General features: G+C 42.3%; 1 protein-coding gene across 2 annotated transcripts in view; it reads left to right on the forward strand.

Annotated features, from left to right (window-relative positions):
* Window positions 1-1,220: 1,220 nt before the first annotated feature.
* Window positions 1,221-13,556, forward strand: part of NFYC (nuclear transcription factor Y subunit gamma) — a 72,919-nt gene continuing 60,583 nt past the window's right edge. The window contains exons 1-2 of one of the 2 annotated variants that reach the window (XM_083173675.1): window positions 1,221-1,399; window positions 2,984-3,062. The gene's annotated coding sequence lies outside the window, so the exon portion shown is untranslated. The remainder of the gene's footprint in view (window positions 1,400-2,983; window positions 3,063-13,556) is intronic. The other variant, XM_083173673.1, reaches the window with a different exon arrangement.

Raw genomic sequence — 13,556 nt, forward strand, 5'->3', positions numbered from 1 at the left:
CGCAGCGAGCCCCGCGAGGGGACGCGGATACCTTCACAGTTATACGCGTCCCCTCGCGGGCTTCACAGGTGTCCGTGGCAACGCCGACACCTGTGAAGCCCGCGAGGGGAAGCGTCTACCTGTGAAGGTATCCGCGTCCCCTCGCCACGCTTCGGGCTCGGTGGCTCGCTGCGCTCGCCACACTATTCTATTCTCACTCCACGCCCTAGTGGATAGTAGGGCATGAAAAGGTCGGAGGACGCGTACCGCCGCCCCTCGCGGGCTCGCTGCGCTTGCCACGCTTCGGGTTGGCGTGGATCGTGATTGGGGGGGACATTTAAGGGTTAATGGGCTCTGTGGCCCATTTAACATCGATTCCTATGGCCAAATCGGGTCCATTGAGCCATTTAACAGTAAAATCGCGGTCAATCAGCCTTTTTAACATTGTTCCCTATTGAAAAATCGCGGTCATCGCGGTCATCGCGGGCATCCCGATTTACCCGCGATGCCCGCGATGACCGTGATTTTTACCCCCGACGACCGCGATTTCAATCGCTGGCGCCCTTCTAGGTAAAGAGTACCGCCAAATTTTTCAGAGGTTTGCTTTTTTGGTATAGTCAAACGTACAGTACCTGGGCATTTAAATTTATTATGTTATGAATTTCTCCAGTTAGTACTTTACAATATAATTGTTTTAGGGAAATATAATGACTTTTTCATAAGATCCTATAAATAGATTTCCAGATTTTCACCAAGCTTTATATATATATATATATATATATATATATATATATATATATATATATATATATATATATTTTTTTTTCGTTACTATACTGTAGGTGGGCATTTGAAGTACATGTTGAACTGAAGATTTTAATCTGTATTTTACAGAGAAAGCATGAGAACCTAGAAGAAGTCACATGTGGTCACATAATAACTGCTCTGTGTAATGTGGGGCAGAGTGATTGTGTGAGAGGCTGGTGGTTAACTGCTGCTGCCACTGATATTTCAGCGCGTTTTAACCCTAAAAATTAAAATGTAACCCTTAACTGAGCGCCGAGGGGAGGGCACTGGGGGATGGGCACCTGGGGACCTGGAACGCAAAATTAGGAATTGTCGCCGGTGTCGCCGCCATGTTTGTGATGCCCAGTTCTCATACATTCCTAGGTAGAAAACGGGAAAATGGCTGCCGCCGATAAGTGAGGACAGATGTAAGAATAGACTTCGGGACTTTGTTTTGAGCATAATGATTCAGGGGGGTGATTTCCGTTTTCCGCTCGTTGTGTCTGCTGGTGATCAGAGCAAGGAAAGCAGTCGCTGCAGTTTAGTCTATGTTGCTTGGACCCTCTGCGGGCTGAGAGGTCTGTTGCCTGAATAGCAGAATTCAGGGGCCCCGTAGCCTGGGCAGAAAGATACGGTAAGAATTTGTACCTTGCTGATATGGGGTCTATCGCCTACTGTCATGGCTTCTCTATAGTCCTGCACCTCTCTGATAACATGGTACACTTCTGCTGATATGGAGTCTTCCCAGGCAACCACCTTTCTCTGCTCACCCTGGCTCTCCCCAGTAACCTGTAGCCCTCTGCCAACATGCTCATCTCTTCACCACTTGCTGTCACGTCTTCACCCCCATGCTGACATTGGGTTACCACCTTTCTCCAATTATACCTGATTCCCCAGTACTATTCCTTCCCTCCCACCTATTATCCCATACTCCTCTGCTGACATGGTAACCCCCAGTTCCCTGTAACCCTCTGAAGCCATGTACAGTAGTTGTCTCTCCCCCACCACCATGCTGACATTGGCTCTCCACCAGGCTACCATCCTTCTCTGCTGGCATTGGTTTTCCCTGTTACCATTTTCTTCCTCTGCTTTTATCAAGTATCCAACACATTTGTTGGCAAGCTGCTCAATCAGAGGTGATGTCACTCAGGCGCCAAAAGGGAGGGGTAATTCTGGCTAGGAAAAAGCATTTTGTATCCCAATTGCACACTGAGTGAGAAATATCTACATAATAATTTGATAATACAGAGATCTTGGTTGCATATATCTGCAGATATAGGGCTAAGCCCCCAGGCCGTACGTCAAGACGTCTGTGTCACTGGGGGTCCCTAATACTGGGTATGGGTCTGGGGTGTGGCCCACAACATGCCGGCACAGGCTGAGCACTCCAGTGCAGCACACAAATTAAAATTAGTAGGGGTTAATAAGAAGCACATAAGTGCTATGTAAGGAAGTGAAGGTGTGATTAAAATAATACAAAATATATACAATGTGATAGGGAAAATATAAGTGTTAATAAAGTGTGTGCTAACCTGGAGCAGACCAGTCATACCAACACAGGGGGAACCACATTCCCAAATCCATCCCATAAACAGTAACATATATGTCTGGGTCTAATAGCCCAGTGTAAGGCCACATGATAATGGCTTATAACATCTGAGAGCCAGGGGTATCTGGCTCTCAGATGGCGACCCATGTCCTAATACAGGCAGTCCTGTTATACAATGATTAAATGCTGCGGATGTTTATAATTGGGGTCTATGAAAAATGACAAACATGTGGAGAAAAAAGGGTAGGTGGGATACATGAAACATGTGGGTGGGATAATTATATATTTATAATTGGGTAAACACTAATATATCTGTAGATCATCACTAAGTATGTACAACGACAGCATTGAACAGGGTTTCTCCGCAGAACGAGCCCAACATCACAAGCTGTCGGGCTCGTTCTGCCGAGAAAAGCCGGAAATAGGCGAGCTCCTGGCCGGAGCTTGTCTATTTCCGCTCGCGGCCACACCCCTTTCTCGCCGCTCGGCGGCCTGGACATTGAATCCCGACCGCCGAGCTCCAGTCGAGCAAAGCGAGAACGGGACAGGGGCACGGCTGTCGAGCTTGCTCGACAGCCGTACCCCTGACATTGAATACCCCCCTAAGATTCAGCTGGGAGCAGATGATTAGATAGGTACAACCAAGAACTTATATCTATTATTTAACAGGAGATTACAAAAATTTAAACCCTGATGCAGAATTATTGATTACATGGACAACCAGAATTTGAATTATTAGGGACTATATGTAAGTGCATGTATGTGTTTTTTTTATTTTTAAGTGTTTTTATGTACCATTGGTATAGATTTATATTGTCCGTATAAATTTATTATTATTAATAAAATATTTTTAAATATACGGTATAGTTTGTTTGAATTGTGTGGCGCTCTCTGAGATTTACAGGGGTGTTAATCTCTATATATTCTTTTTAGTTTTATACCACTGAAGTGGTTAATGGGTGCCCAAAAAAACAATTTTGTTCCCATCTTAGGCGCAAATTCAGACCTGATCACAAGACAGCAATTTTTGCAGATGTAAAAAACCATGCTGCACTGCAGGTGGGGCAGATGTAACATATGCTGAGAGAGTTAAGCTGGGTACACACAGAGGTACTTGTGTATTATCTGGGCGCCCGATGTTGAAATTGTATGCCAGTACCTAAAGCATGCGATACAACGCGATTGCCCTTGAAATTCCCTTGAAGTCAAGATTGCGACGCATTGTATGCTACTGTATGGTATGTATGCGATGCAACGCGATTTGGGTTAAATGCCCCCCATTTCTATATGTACAGGTACCCAGATGCCTGTTAAATATGTGAAATGGCCCCCCAGACGCCATTTTTAATTGTATACCCACCCTGATGGCTAAATGCCCCCCACTATCAACGCCAACCCGAAGCGTGGCGAGCGGCGGCGGTACGCGTCCTTCAACCTTTTCATACCCTCACTATCCACGTTGGCGTGGAGTTGATTTGATATAGTGTGGCGAGCCACCGAGCCCGAAGCGTGGTGAGCGGATCGGTGTTACTTCACATGTAATTCGCATCCCCTCACGGGGCTCGCTTTGCTCGCCACGCTTCGGGCTCGCCACACTATATAAAATCAACTCCACGCCGACGTGGATAGTGGGGGTATTAAAAGGTCGGAGGACACGTACCGCCGCCCCACGCTGGTTCGCCGCGCTTCGGGTTGATGTTGATAGTGGGGTGGCGTTAACAATGGGGGCATTTAGTCATCAGGGTGGGTATACAATTAAAAATGGGGTCTGGGGGGCCATTTCACATATGAAACAGGCATCTGGGTGCCTTTACATATAAAAATCGCGTCAAATCGCATGCAATATGATTTGTATGCGATACAACGCGATTTTTAGGTGAGATGAAGAAAATCGGGCACCCAGATAATACACAAGATTTATCTGTCCAATCTATCTGGTGAGAATAAAAACCTGGTAATGTAAGGGAGCAACAGGACAATCAACCATTTGGGGTGTGTTGAAAATAAAATATAAATTGTAGTGTAATGTGGTGTAGACAAGGTTAGATTTTGTCAAGATTTCTATTCGATTTTGCTTATATAAGAAAAATTGAATCTAAATCAAAATTGAACGCATTAGCTTTTTATTCGATCCCGATGCGTGGTATCAAAATTGAATGGAAAAATAGACTGTGTGCAGGCAAGACTATATAGTACAGACCTGTACTATATAGTATAAATTGAATGTGTACATGGTGCCTGGGCGCTTTTATCCCAATTCGATCAGGATTGAATAGAAAGTACATTGCACTGTGTGTAGACCCCTTTAGAATAAAGCAGCCAAAAATTACCCTGCAAAAAAAAAAAAAAAATAACTCCTCCAAATCTAACTCTCTGCACATGTTACATCTGCCCCACCTGCAGTGCAGCATGGTTTTGTCCATCTGCAAAAATTGCAGCCTTGCCAACAGGTCTGAATCCGGCCCCAAGTGTGGAATTATGATTTGCTTTTTTGGAAAGGGGGTTAATGCTGAAGCAAGAATCACAAAGTAATTATTGGTGTTGTACAGAACAAAATACACATTTCATTCTAATGCAATAATCTATTGTCCAATTAACTCTCAGAGCAACCATCCAACTAGTTGACTGGTTGGATATAAAAATTAGTCATGTATGGGATCAAATGACAATTGGCGATTTGGTCTGTTCTTCTGGGAAAAAGGTCACCTGATTAAATCCATGTGATGTGTTTTACTTGTCTGAGTGACCATTTTTATTGGTTTTCCAATGTTTTGTACTTATGCTATTTTCTGTAAATTTATAATAATCTGGAAAAAAGTGTAATTTGTGTTGGTACGGCATAACAATAATTGTGCATATTAGCAGCTCCCAGAAGAGTCTCTCTCCCTCTCCCTGCGTTTTTCAGCTAAAATACCTGCATATTGTAGTCAATGTTGATAATTACAACTGTGCAATTCCCTTCAAAGAGATGTAGCTCCTAAATTAAGTACCTGGAGCCTATATGCACCCTCCTGGTGTATTACCAAAAACTCCCTGCTTACTACTAATACCTCGGGGCTAGCCACAGTGTTCCAGCATGCTGTAACAGCATAGTGCCCGATACTTGGGACGATATTTAGTTGCCTCTGATCAACTATCCAGAGTAATTTTCTAGCCCTAGGACTATTCTATTAGCTCCGATAAGCCGGCATGTTCTGTGGCCTAATCTGCGACATTGCATCCCCTGCTCCGACAGGAGAAGTACAATGGTCCAAAAATAGGGCATTTTTTTTTTTTTTTTAAAGTGATAACACACAGGTTTCACTGAAACAGCGTGTTTACGGATGCAAATTGTTGTTTTTTGGCAGACTGCATAACCGAAGGCGAAAAAAACCCCCAAAACATCGAGAAAATACACCTGATCATGTTTAATGGCAGTACGAATGGTGTAATGGTTAGCATTACTGCCTCACAGCACTGAGGTCATGGGTTCAATACCCACCATGGCCCTAACTGTGCGGAGTTTGTATATTCTCCCCGTACTTGTGTGGGTTTCCTCCGGGTACTCCGGTTTCCTCCCACAATCCAAAAATATACTGGTAGGTTAATTGGCTCCCAAAAAAGGCACCCTAGAATGTCTGTGTATTCTTGTACATGTGGTAGGGAATATAGATTGTAAGCTCCACTGGGGCAGGGACTGATGTGAATGTTCATCTATTCTCTGTAAAGCGCTGCGGAATATGTGTGCGCTATATAAGAAACTGCTAATAAGTAAATAAATAATGGCGATTGAATATCAGCCCTAGTCAGAAAATGTAGTTTAGCATGATTTAGACCTAGGCATTATTTGCTGTAACCTGCATCTCCCGCCTTTAATTTCTGGGTGTGATGCAGTCAGTAGAGTAGTTTATGCCAGTGAACCAAGGTGCTACATCCCTGCAAAGAGAATTGAGCGGCAATAATTCTATAAACTGATTAAATGTGTATTTTTATCTTTTGGTTTGTAGCATTCTAAAAGGTAACATTTAATCATTGGTAAACAAGTCATATTATGGTTACGATAATCCAAAATCAGCCTTACCATCAACTTTAGAGAGAGAATTCCTATTAATGCCAACTCCCGCAATGCACCGCTTCTTATGCTGCCTATACATATGTCAGATATTGCATGCAATCATTCGATTTCGGCCACATCTGGGCGATAAATCGAATGATTGCATGCATTTTTAAGCTGACATTCGACGCGATGCGCAGGCACGCCGTTGAATGTCGCATCGATAAATATTATGAGCTGCACATAATATTTATCGAATTGCATGAGCAATCGCATGTGGTTTTTAACCACATGTGATTGCTTGAATGCAATCAGCTGCGGGGATGGGGGGCAGGGCAGGGATGGGGACCGGAGCCGGCGGAAGCTGGTACCTTAGCGGGAGCTGGGAACCGGAGCGGTGGAGCTTTCAGGCGGCGGGACTCAGCGGCGGCAGCAGATGACTTGGAAACCTGGACAGCCCTCTGATTGGCTGAGGCCGCTGAGAGAGTCCCATCGCATCTGATCGCATAAGTGTATGGGCAGCATTATTCATGCTCAACCAGGAGAAGCTAGCTGTCCTCTTTAACAGTTATGGAAGTCTGCTTCCTTTACTAGAACATCTAAATTCAGTATGCTTTTTAATATTCGAATGAAGTCCTCCAAAATGAGATCTCCAATATGCTCTGTTTCCTTTTCCATTTGCATTGATAACAGACTCTTTGTATCAGAAAGTGACTTCTCTACAGCAGGCTACCGTGTTGGGAGGCAGGCGCTTCCATACTGACAGCTAGGCATAGTTGTTTTAAAGAAATGCCCTTTGTGGGTTGGTTGCTTTATATGTATATGAAGACCCAGCATATTAGTCTCTGCTCTATGACCTTTATGAGATCCCATAAATAAATAAGAGGATTGCAGCTTTGTGTCATACAAAGGGAGCCATGTACTTAGTTTTCTGCAGAGGTGCAGTGAAATATCAGATTAGCACTGAAGGATATACCTTTATGTTATCATTTTAAATGTAGGAGTTTAATGATCATTTTAAACTGGACTTAATATAAAATTACATCCTTGTAAAGGTGCATACACACAAAGCGATATTACAAACTATATCACTCATTTTGCCCTTCTGAACGATATTGTTTTTTAATATAATTTGGTGTGTACTCTATCATTAATGATGCATGCTCCCATGGATCGTTAGAGAACCTCCTGTCCTCTGTACATGCAGCGGGGGGCCGGGTGACGTTACTAAACAATATTGTATTTAGTATTGATGCACTATATCGTTTGCTCAGGAGTCCAAGGAAAAATCTTGATGATATCATCCGTAGACAATATTGTATAGTGTGTATGCACCTTAAGTCTTTCCTAAATGTGACACCCTTCCAATGTAGAGTGATATTCTATAACCCCCGTTTGCTGAAAAATTGCAGCTGGTCTGTCGAAAACACGCAGATTTCACTGAACCTGTCAACCTGTCTGTTTTCAGGTGAATATAGGTCTTTTATCAGAAAGATATATATATATATATATGTATGTATGTATGTATGTGTATATATATATATATATATATATATATATATATATATATATATATATATATATATGTATGTATATGTATATATATATGTGTATATATATACTGTATGTGTGGGTCCCTATGGTGGTATTTATTGTGCACATGTACTACTCTTTGGTTGTACCCTGACGACGAGCCAAGGCTCGAAACACCGTGTTGGTGCTTATACCTTATTCTGCAAATAAAGCAGTCTTTTGATTGAAATCTCCGTCTCCGAGTGCCACCTTGCTTCTACCCTATATATATATATATATATATGTATATGTATATATATGTACCAACACACTTGCCATTCCTAAGAATGGGGATGCAAAGAGTACCCACTTCCCAGGATGGGGTGCATTGGCCTGTGACCACACACTCTAGTAAATACAAACAGTTTGTTGTAGTGAGTGCTGGGCCCCCCGTGTTTGTGTGTGTATATGTGTATATATATATATATATATATATATATATATATATATATATATATATATATATATATATATATATATATATATATATATATATATATATATATATATATATATATATATATATATATATATAATTTTTTTTTTTTTAATTTAGTGTTCCCGCTAGGCTGTTTTAGCGGGGGCGCTGCGCCTGCCTGATTTTTAAAGGGCAAAATGCGTCCTGTCCCTATGGCAGCGCCCCGCTAAAACAGCCTGCCTCCTACTCTTATGGTGATACCGAGGAAGCCCGGCGCCGCAGTATATAGTGGTGCCTGGCGCTTCCCTAGCAGTGGAGAGCCTTCGGGGCAGCCAGACCCGCCCCCTTCAGCGACGAAGTCGCCTGGGCCCACCCCTTTTCATCACTGCGCTGCCCCCGTGCAGCGGCGCCCTGCCCGCCCCTGTTCCTAGAAGGAACACTGAAATCATTGCTGTTTTTTCCTTTTTATCCCAATGTTTTAATGGAGGTAATAGGATACCACCCTTACTGCCCAGTCATGTATCTCATATTGACATGTTTCTCTTCTGTGTGCAATATTGTACATTACCAGCAGTGTGGTATATATGTTCAACAGTCAAAATGTTAGGAAGAAAATGTTGACATGTTGATATTGTTTCAGGCACGGGGCCTCGCTGTGTTCTGCACACTATTTTATTCTCCCCCTATGCCCACTGGGATGGTGAAATAAACAGGTCATTAAAAAAAGCCCTTTTTCATGTCAACTTTTTGCATGTTTCGACCTGTTGTCCATGTTGACCTAACGGTCTAATAATCCATCAATAGTGGTCGAGCTAATAACTGTGGAGCTACACCCTGTCAATCTAATGACTGCATACCGACTAGCGAGACCAATCCAGGGACATTTGCGCAAATTGATTCTGGGATTGGAGGCTTTATTTCCGGGATTGAAGGCTTTGCAATTTTTGGATGCATCCCGCAATTGGCCTCACTAATGCTGACAATCTGCCAATGCAGATCGCTACTGTAAAAGCCCCAAATCATGAAATTTTGGAACTTAGAGATTTTCTTTCAGAAATTCATTTTTACTTTTTCTTATAATTACTGATTACCTGCCCACTATAACAATGTATCCACATAACCGTAATGCAAGTGCCGGTGTCTGTTTGCAGTGAACAGGGCAATGCTTTAATTGCCCCATCAGGCATGATCTAGTGACCGATGGTGCACAGTACACTTGAATTCCCCCTCTGCAGAGGTAAGGATCAGCATTAGCCTTTTTCTGTAAAGCACAGGTCCTCAAACTCGGTCCTCAGGACCCCACACAGTGCATGTTTTGCAGGTCTCCTCACAGAATCAAGTGAACTAATTAGCTCCACCTGTGCATCTTTATAACGGTGTCAGTCCGTAATGTGAAATTATGAGGTCCTGAGGACCGAGTTTGAGAACCATTGCTATAAAGTATAGTGTTTACTATGCTAAATGCTTTATTGCAGTGGTCAGCAAACTTTATTAAATCGCAGTGCCCCCCGAGTATCGTCATTTTTAAAGGCTCCCTAAGGCCAACATTGATATTGTTGGCTATTTTATGATTTGCAGCCACCAGCTATGGTTTTGCCTATCACTTTGACTATAATTAGATTTGGCCCTGGACCACCAATAGGAGATATCCCTGCAAGTGTATATCGGTACCCTGCACACAGTTTGGAAACCATTACTTTGTTGCATGAGGCTTCCCGATGATCAAATGCTTCTTCTACTTTAAGCACATCTGAAGAGGACAGGCCAGTGTTTATATAGCAATAGTAACAACGTGGTCACAGCATCTTTAATCCTGAAGCTAAAATAAGAGTCGGGTTTTTCAACACTTTCATGTCTGGCCAATTTTCAAAGCATAATGCAATTGCAACTGGTGTAGTGAATAAATATTTCAAATGCTCTTCATAGCTTGCAGTTCTTTCCCACAAGCACTACCCATAGCTGGGGTGGGCATAGCCATCGGAAAGCGACAATTGCTGGCTGCTGCTTTCACTTTTTGCATGAGCTGACAGTATAACTGGTCTCGTGTTACAGAGAAATCTATTCCAAATTTTGAATAAAATGAATATGTACCAAATGGAATGTTTGGCTTGGTAACAATTGTATATATGTCTATAGATTGTAAGCTTGCAGCAGGGCCCTCCTACCTCCAAGTCTGTCTGTTGTTGCCCAGTTTGTCTTATCACTGTCTACTATTGTAAAGCGCAATGGAATCTGCTGCGCTATATAAGAAACTGTAAATAAATAATATGTTCAGAGGGAGCTCACACGTAATATTCATAAATTTACATGCAAACTTTTATGTAGTTTTACATAAATATTTTTTATTTTGTTTTTTCCAGCTTTAGTGTGCTCTGTGCCTTTTTTTTTTTTTGCGTTATTGCAGCAGGAAGGAGATGTATTTAAATCTTTTAAGTGCCGTGTATGACCATGTCTGCTCAAACTGGATGTATTTCTTACATTTTTCTTCTTAGTGCTTGTGAGGGCTTATGTCAGGGATGAGGAACCTTTGTCCCTACAGCTGTTGTTGAACTACACATCATGCCCTGCTATTTGGTCATACTAAAACTGTTGCAGGGCATGCTGGGATGTGTAGTTCAAGGGCAGCTGGAGGTCCAAAGGTTCCCCATCCCTGGCTTGTATAGTAACCTGCGGAATGCAGACTGTGGGAGAAGACTGCCTGTGTTTTTAAAGCAGCAATAATTTACAAGGCAAAACCAGGTTGCTTATTGCCTTGTAAATTATTGCTGATTTAAAAAATTCTGGCACTCACCAGAATTCCCGCACAGCTTGCAGGCTACTATGTAAGCCCCATGGACTTTTGTGCATTTTCCAAATGCCTGTAGTTGACACTAGCCTGAAAACTTGGAATGGATAGTGCATTTGTGAGGCTACACTTTATTCATTGTAGCTTGTACAGTGCAACATACTGTAAATGACATAATATAAACACTGCTATTCTTCTTTAGTAGTTACCTATTGCTTCTGGTATGATTAGTGTTTAGTTTTATTCTTTCCAATGCCATTTCAGAATTAAGCTCTTTGGCACATGAACGGGGCTACTCATGTAATATGTTAACGATCATTTTTTTTACCAATAGTGGGGCAGATGTATTAAGCCTGGTGAAGAGATAAACTGGAGATAAAGTGGAAGGAGATAACGCACCAGCCAATCAGATCCCAACTGTCATATTTCAAACACAGCTGATTGGCTGGTGCGTTAACTCTTCCAAGTTATCTCCACTTTATCTCCAGTTTATCTCTTCTCCATGCTTAATACATCTGCCCCAATGAAAGTTAAACTGAAGAGTCTGCGTGTTACCTGCGCAATCTGTAAATCTTTACCATGGATTTTATGGGTCATCCAAATGATCATCATTACTGCAGCTTTTTACCTTCAGTTTCAATCACTACTGCACTTTTCACTGTGCTGCGGAATAGTAAGTAGATCAATAACTAGGTGGTGGCGATCTACAGCAGTGGTGGCTTAGACAGTCGATGACAAACTAGCAGTACATCACAGTTGGGGCTTTTGGACGGGCTTGGAGACTATAGACTCACTAATCCTGCATCAGCCACGCTTTGGGGAGATTTAGTTGCGTATACTGTTTCTGCTATGTAGACTTGCTGTGTCTTGAGCTGATAAATTTGCACATTTATCGTTTTTGTAATACATTTACAGAATGTGTTCCCATGTGAACGGGCTGTATTAATATGATACAGTATAGCAGTAGGTTGCTAGTATGAATGGCGTAATGGTTAGCATTACTGCCACACAGCGCTGAGGTCATGGGTTCGATTCCCACCATGGCTATAACTGTGCAGAGTTTGTAGATTCTCCCCGTGCTTGCGTGGGTTTCCTCTTATAATCCAAAAAGGCTCCCAACAAAATTAACCCTAGAGAGTCTGTGTGTACATGGGGTAGGGAATATAGATTGTAAGTTCCACTGGGGCAGGGACTGATGTGATTGTTCAAATATCCTCTGTAAAGCGCTGCGGAATATGTGTGCGCTATATAAGAAACTGTAAATACATAATTGAGACTAATGTTTTATTTTATTAATTCTGGGTATGCAAAAGTTACAGTAAGATACATTTTTTTAATTGCCAATTGTGTACATATATCCCTTATGATGGAGTCAATTGTAAACTAGAGGAGTCCCAATCAGAGTGCAGGAGTACCAAGGTTTTATGACAGTTAAGCAGCAATAAATCATAACTATTATTATACCCTAATGACCTCTACTAAATGGGGAGTTAGAGAATTTAGACTTGCACTCTCTTGAAAGAAGGTGCAAGAACTGACAATTTTCTTATCCTATTAACATTTTGAGACCTTTCACTGGGAGGTCACTGAAGGGTTGTGTGTGTGTGTGTGTGTGTGTGTGTGTGTGTGTGTGTGTGTGCATGTTCTAGTACTTGGTTTACATCTGGATATTTATACTTAAAAAAAAAAAAAAAAAAAAAAAAAACATTCGGGTATTCTGTACAGTAATTTTTACAACAAGGCTTGACTTTTTTTTTTTTTTTAAATCTAGGAGCCAGGATGAAAGTGTAGGAGCCAGACAAACAAAGGGTGCCCATACAAGGTGCTATGTGCACCATATGTTTTGATCTGGATTGCATCGCATCTAGTTCAGAGCGCATGCAATGCGCTACAACATTGTGCGCTTTGAGCTAGATGCAATGCAATCGAGTTTAGAAGGTACGGCTGCACATTTTTTTGTAACATGCCATGCACGGGAGCGCACATTGCTTCGCACGGTACAAAACATTCCATGTATGGGCACCATAACTCACCCACAAGAAATACAACATGTCCTTTTAGGGCACCTGTGCCCTATTGCATTCTACTGTTACCCACACCTATTATGTATCCTAGTGTATTTTTTGAGCAAGTGTAGTACTGTACATGCTCTCTTGCATCGTATTATAGCCAATGCCCTGTTGTGTATCCTAGTATCACAAAAGCACTATTGTAGTTCATGCCCTCCTGTGGACGGACCCCAATCCACTTGTCTTATTGTCACCCGTGCCTTCATGCCCTAGTGTCACTTGTGCCCTTTTGGATCATAGTGTTGCGTGTGCCTTTTTGCACCTTGAAACCCCCTTTACACGGGACTTGGGTAGAGGGTGGTGTAAATGGGTACGCCGGGTCATCCGACCCGGCTCCCATTTACATCAATGGGGGACGTGCAACC

This window comes from Crinia signifera, chromosome 2 (genome assembly GCF_055691185.1).
Source record: "Crinia signifera chromosome 2, ASM5569118v1, whole genome shotgun sequence".
NCBI classification, from domain to species: Eukaryota; Metazoa; Chordata; class Amphibia; order Anura; family Myobatrachidae; genus Crinia; species Crinia signifera.